Genomic DNA, 6,000 nt, shown 5'->3' with positions numbered 1-6,000 from the left:
TCAAGTTGTCTTACAGATTTGTGTGTTATAAAAACATAATTATTAGTTCATCATATAAGCTACATTATATTGTTAGTGTTGAAAGTAGAATTTTAAAAAATTAATTTTTAGATTCAAATAAAACTCAATCTCATCTGTCCCTTGATCTTAGTCAGAAAAGAAGTTGAATATTACATATCATTCAAAGAGCCTTGAATTTAAATAAGGAGTGGAGGGTATAGTATGGGAGAGGGCTCTCATGTTTATAGAAAAGTAAAAGTGATTCCGTTAGAGCCTCTACTTTCCTATAGACAAAGCCTACATATACCTCCACAAAATCCTTCATTTTATGGTTTCGTTAAATTCAGATAGCTTCTCTTTTTTCACTCCATTTTTTGACTAAAAAAAAACCCCAAAAGTTAACATTTTTTAAAAATATTTTTTTTGACTTGATTAATGTCGCCAAACATGCGGCTACCTAACGACTGAAAGCATCTAGAATGTAGAGTTATGAATAATGTTAATGAAGATGTAACCATATATGCAAGTGAGACCTGGACACTGACAAAGACAACAAAAAATCTACTAAATACTTGGGTACGGAAAATACTTCAGAAAATCTTTGGTGCTATGTAAGAGGAAACTGGGTGGCGGACACGCACAAACCATAAGATATATCAATATTGTTAGAAGACCCAGAGAACAGACTACGTTGGGAAGGTCACCTCGAAAGAATGTTAGAGAACAGAGGAGACCCAAAGGCAGACCTCGAATGCGATGGATTGATGACGTGGAGCTAGATCTACAACAGCTTGGGGTTAGGGCGTTGAGACGAAAGGTCCAGGAGAGATCTGAATGGAGGGATGTGTTGAAGCAGGTCAGAACCCTCCATGGGCTGTAGCGCCACTGGGATGGATGTCAGGGTCGTAGCTAGGAATTTTCCATCGTTTGGGGCCCCTGCATTTTGCGTAATATTTAATTTTTATTATAAAAAACACTCAGGTGGGGACCCGGGGGGGGGGTTCAAAAATCCCCCCCCCCCCAGCTACGCCACTGATGGATGAATGTATATAAAAATGATTTACTTACTTCAGAAATATAAATTTTATTACGGTACTTAATTATTTAAGCAGCCTAAATCGAAATGACAAACTGTCACCGTGAGTAGTTTGAGTGTAAATCCTTGACTCAATAGAGGAAGCCAAACAAACGTCACTTGGTCTAATATTTGGCTTTCATGCCAGAGTTTACCTGGTGCTGCACTGCACTATATACGAGGTTAAGTTTTCGAAACCAGCTTTGTTTTTACAGTGACTCGATTTAAATCAATGAGTGATTCAAAAAGAAACACTCCAGGCTCCAAAAAAATGACAAAATTTGCCTATCTTTATTCTGTCGTTTTTTTTTATAAAATCAATTCATTTTTTCTGCCACTTGAACGAATATCTTCTTATATTATCTATCTTATCTTATATGATACAGACGTTACTTCAAAAAAGAAGATGATTACGTCCTACGCGTCATGCATTTAGTCATGCATATAGGCCAAGTTCAGAATGTATGTTCTTGTTCGAAGCGAAGTTGGGTTTATTAAAGTTGGGTTTATTAAACTAGTTCAAAGGTCACTATTTCCCTCCCCTACGTTGCATGCTTTTCTTATTAAAAGGGGTGTGGCAACTAGTGGCGCTACTGTTGAGCCTCATTTTCTGTAAGTCCTTTCCCGTAACTTTATTGTTGTGTATTTCTTGAGTGCGTTGCGACAGAACACCTTGACTTGACTGTATTACACAAGACTTGTATGCTTACCAGTTGCCATGGGTCGTGGGAGAGTGACGTCGAGAAATGAAAGGAGATTGCCTCCCTTTACTGATCAAACGCTTAGATTTTATATCACAAGGAACTTTCTCGTGGGCTGTGTAGATGTTGGTTAGGAGTATGTCACACTGTTTATACTCACCAGGGATATTTATGGAACATGACGATTTCATTGAATACAGTCAACAGTTATTTAAGAAAATCTACTTGAAATTTCTGTTTACGTTATCACCAGGTTAAGATCACATGAGTACAATCGTTAAGAAACCAGGTATAGAGGACAGCAATCTCAATCTATATGAGGCGCGGTGGCTGAGCAGTAAAGCGCTTGACTTCCAAACCGGGTCCGGGGTTCGAATCCTGGTGAAGACTTGCGCGGCGTTCCAGTACCACCTCATCGTGGTCGCCGCGTGAACACTCCGCTCTCAGGGAGTGGCCAAGGGTACTGGTTGCTTGCCGCTGATGAATGAGCAGCCGGCAAGTGTAAAAGGAACTCAAAGGGGTTATGTCCAGCCCCCCCCCTGTGGGGCCCCGGGGCAACGGTTAGTAAGAGACCACGGGTTCTCCGAAAAGCGGATAGCGCTGGACACCAACTCGAGGGTTGGTCGGGTTCTCCTGGGGCTCGGCTGATTCGCGGGTCTCTCTTTGGGCAAAGACTGGACTGACTGGCGCGGCCTTAGCGGGCTGCGTCGGGCGGACCGGTTGGCGTCCACGAGCTAGGCTCTATCTAGCCCGTTCCCTGGCGCGCTAGTGGAGGAACCCGCCGCGACCAATGGCGACTCTGACACTGGGAATATCGAGAAACGCGCGCCACCCCACTCCTGCCTTGCAGGAAACTTATATGCCAATCTGTGGCGGTGATTGCTTGGGCAGGTCTCTGCCTTGCCCTTAGTGGCGACATAAGTATAGGCCATGCACGCTGCTGCATTAGAGCAGTAACTAAGGCCGCCAACGGCCTTAACCATACAACCATGATTGACACAGACACAGTAAAAAGCGGGCACGAGCAGACCCGAACAGGCTCCGTGCGCCGGGTAGTGGGCGTCAGGCCTGGACACGAAAAGTCAGCTACTAGTCGCCCCGCGACCTCGATGAGGGGGAATTTGTCAGGTCGTGAAAAGTCAGCTAAAATTCCTCCACCTAAGTCCTCTTCTCAACGAACACTGCATTCGTACCTCCTTCGGAGGTCCGATTCGAATAAGGTTGATGGAAGTCTGCCACAACCTCCTGCGGACCTAGATACACCGCAGGCAAATATGACTGGAAGCGAAATAGTGACGGGAGCCTCCGGCCCCCAAACAACCCAAATTGACACTAGTGGGATCCAACCCACTCCAGGGACTAAGCCCATAAACACTAGGTCCCTCCTGATCTTACAAATTAACATCTGCGGGGTCATCCCAAAGGTGTTAGAGCTCTCAAAACTCCTCCACGAGAGGGCAATAGACGTGGCTTTATTACAAGAGACACTAACTGGCAAACGTAATGCCAGTATCACCGGTTATACTGCATTTAAGTGCAAATGCACAGACTGCCGGGGGCTCATCACTTATGTACGCAACAATCTGGTTGCTACACAAGTCCCCGGTCCACGAGTGCATGGGCGTACCGACGCCATCACCCTCGAGATACATAAATTAGGGCGCAAACTCACGGTAACTAATCTGTATAACCCCCCTAAGCATGAAATTAGTCTCGAATATGACTGTACTAATATCAATACTCACAATGTCATCGCAGGAGACTTTAATGCTAAGTCTCAGCAGTGGGGCTATGATTCAACCGACTCATCGGGACATAAAATTCATGAACTTCTAAATAACTCTAATTTGTTCTGTCTGCAAAATAAACATACTCCCCCAACTCTATACCATACCGGTAATGGCAGCCAATCTAGACCAGACCTTACTCTAATTACAGCTAACCTAGAATCACATACTCAGTTTCAAGTCCTAGATGACATTGGAAGTGACCATAGACCCATATTAGTCACAATTGCCCTCTCAGAGGCCAGTGGTGTAACCCCAAAAGCCCCGCGTAGATGGAGTTACACCAAGGCGAACTGGCCAGCCTACGAGGCAGCAGTCAACACTGCCCTTATGAATATTGCAGTGGAGGATAGAGACGTTGACATCATATACGGCGAAATAACAGCAGCTATGTTGGGTGTGGCCAAGAGGTTTGTCCCGCGGACTTATCCTGGCGTAAGGCAGAAACGCGTGAGGTCTCAGGAATTGAATAAGCTGGTCCTGAGACGTAAGCGAGCCCGGAGGCTTGCTGAACGGAAGGGTACCCCTGAAATCCGGCGGGAGTACAATCGGCTCTGTAGAGCCACGAGTGAGCTGGCCCGACGCGTCCGGTCGGACCATTGGAACGCTGCCTGCGCCGGGATGGATCTTCGGGATACCTCGAAAGCCTGGCGTCTTCTGCGAAACCTAGAGGCCAAAGACACAGCGCGAACGGCTGCCCCTCTATTGTCACCCGGAAGGCCGGTCTCGACGGTAACCAAAATGGCCGGCTTGTTGAATCGACATTTTGCTAAAATCAGCAAGCCCGAAAAGAAGTCTGCCATGTCCAAAGCCCTCAACAAAGAACGTAAGAGGCTCGAGAGGGAGCCGGATGAGCCGGAAAGCCAAGCAACGTGCAACGCGCCCTTCTGTCGTGCTGAGCTGGACAGAGCGATAGCTAAGTGCAAAAATCGAAAAGCTCCGGGGCCAGACAAGGTTACCCCCGAGATGGTAAAACACCTTGGGGGCATTGCGAGAGATAAACTCCTGGAGTTTATGAATCGAACCTGGGCAGAGTCCAGACTGCCCGGGGCCTGGAAGAGTGCTGTCATTGTACCAGTCCTTAAGAAGGGAAAAGACGCGACTAACGTGGAGTCCTACAGACCCATTTCACTAACCTCAACCCTTGGCAAAGTTGCTGAGCGAATGGTTAACGAGCGGCTAGTTTGGTGCTTTGAGAGTGCCGGTATCCTGGCGCCAGAACAGGCCAGCTTTAGGGCAGGCTTGAGCCCGATCGACCAGGTCACGACATTCGCACAGGAGGTGGCCGACGGGTTCCAGAGGTCCGAGAGCACATACGCGGTGTTCATAGACCTAAAACAGGCCTACGATCGTGTGTGGAAGCAAGGCCTCTATCTTAAGCTAAGAGCTATGGGTGTGCGGGGCAAGATATACAATTGGATACAATCCTTTCTGTCAGGGAGGAGCACACGTACAAAATACCAGCACTCCCTTAGCAAGCCAAAACAACAACTCAATGGCCTGCCTCAGGGCTCCGCCCTGTCCTGTACACTTTTCATAGCCTTTCTTAATGATTTGCCCAGCTCACTACGGTCCAAAAAACTGCTATATGCTGACGATATTGTCCTCTGGTCAACCGGGAAGAAAGCCGACCAAATACAGGCGGCACTTCAAGCAGACCTCCATACCATCTCCTCGTATTGCGACAAATGGCAGATTCAGATAAACGTTGCCAAAACGACCTGGTCCCTGTTCAGCCTAGGAATCGACATCCTTAAGGCTCCATTCGAGCTTCAACTCGGTGGGCTGCGACTCCAGCGTGAAAATACGCCAAAATATCTAGGGGTGACCCTGGATAGAAAACTGTCAATGCTCCAGCACGTCCAGGAAGTTGAACGAAAAGCCTCGGAGAAGTTAGCGTTATTAAGAAAGCTGGCCAGCACAAAGTGGGGTGCTAAAGCTGACATGCTACGCACATTGTATCTAGGGGCAGTCAGATCACAAATCGAATACAGCTATACAGCTCAAGTATACGCTAGTAAAACTGCCCTCGAATCACTCGACCGGGTACAAGAACAGGCTCTACGGTTCATTTGTGGCACCTTTAGGACAAGCCCAACAAACGCTGCTGAAATTTTTACAAACGTGGCACCCTTACATCTTAGGAAGGAGAGGGCAGTACTTACGGCCTACGAGCGCTATAAAAGGGGCGACTCTAGGCTACCCACCTCAATTTTAGTGCGACAGTGGAGAGAGAGGAACCGCATTAAAATGCGATCGTTCCTACACATAGCGGCCAATTTGTCAAAAACAGCTGGACTCTCCACTGATAGAATTCCTATTAGAAGAATCAGTACATGCCCTCCGTGGAGGAGATTGTCGGCCCCACAAATAAACCTGTCCCTGTTAGGGCAAGAGGGAGCCACCAAGAGGCGCTTAACACCTGCCATTCTCCAAA

This window comes from Biomphalaria glabrata, chromosome 5 (assembly GCF_947242115.1).
Source record: "Biomphalaria glabrata chromosome 5, xgBioGlab47.1, whole genome shotgun sequence".
NCBI classification, from domain to species: Eukaryota; Metazoa; Mollusca; class Gastropoda; family Planorbidae; genus Biomphalaria; species Biomphalaria glabrata.
The sequence above is the reverse complement of the archived record's forward strand: the minus strand, read 5'-3'. Positions refer to the sequence as shown.